We start from the raw sequence: 1,038 nt of genomic DNA on the forward strand, positions 1-1,038 counted from the left end.
TGTTGAGCCATGTTTCTTTTTCCTTGTTGCATTTCATTTTGATGCTTTCATCCAGTTGTTTGTATTTTTCTATATTTTCTTGCTTCGTAGCCCTTCTTTTATCCATCATGTCAAGTATCTCAGCTGTCATCCATTTTTGTTTCGCCTTTGTTTTCTTCTTTGGCAGAACACTCTCCGCTACCTCAACAATGGCGTCTCGAAAAAAACCCAAGCATCTGGTGTTTCATTTACGCTTTCCAATGCACTATAGCGTTTAACTTCTATTGTAAACTGTTCTTTCATTTTTGGATTATGTTTGAGTTCCCCAACCTCAAGTTTTGGTATTACTTTTGGTTTCTTTAGTTTCCTGAGCTTAACCTGCAGATGGCAAACTAGCAGGACATGATCACTGGCACAATCTGCTCCGGGGTACCCTTTTACCTGTTGAACTACGTTCCTAAACCTCTGATTAACTGTTATGTAATCGATTTGATTACGACTTCTATCACCTGGACTTACCCATGTGTACAACCTTCTAGGATGGTGTTGGGACCAGGTATTCATTATCACTTGGTTATTTTCCTGACACCATTCAACCCATCTTTCTCCTCTTACATTTCGTGTTCCAAGATCATGTGGTCTAACAATATTTCCTTCTCTTCCTTTTTCTACCTTTACATTCATATCTTCCATGATTAAAATAATCTCCTGTGATTTACATTGTTTTCTTGCCTTCTCTAAATCCTCGTAGAATGCCTCCATTTCTTTATCTCTATGCTCTGATGTTGGAGCATATACCTGAATTATGGATAGATTAAAAGGTTGCCTTTCAATTTCACCAACACGATTCTTTCCGAAATAGCCCAGAATCCCATCACACTCTTTGGTCTTTCTTTGTCCAGTATTACCCCTACACCATGTTGACATCTTTCGCCTCCTGAAAATATTATGGTCTTGTTATCACTAATTATCTTTCATGTTCCTGTCCATCTTATTTCACTTATTCCTAGTATGTTAATCTTTAACCGATCCATTTTTCGTTTTACATTCTCTAGTTTT

This window comes from Penaeus monodon, chromosome 18 (assembly GCF_015228065.2).
Source record: "Penaeus monodon isolate SGIC_2016 chromosome 18, NSTDA_Pmon_1, whole genome shotgun sequence".
NCBI lineage: Eukaryota > Metazoa > Arthropoda > Malacostraca > Decapoda > Penaeidae > Penaeus > Penaeus monodon.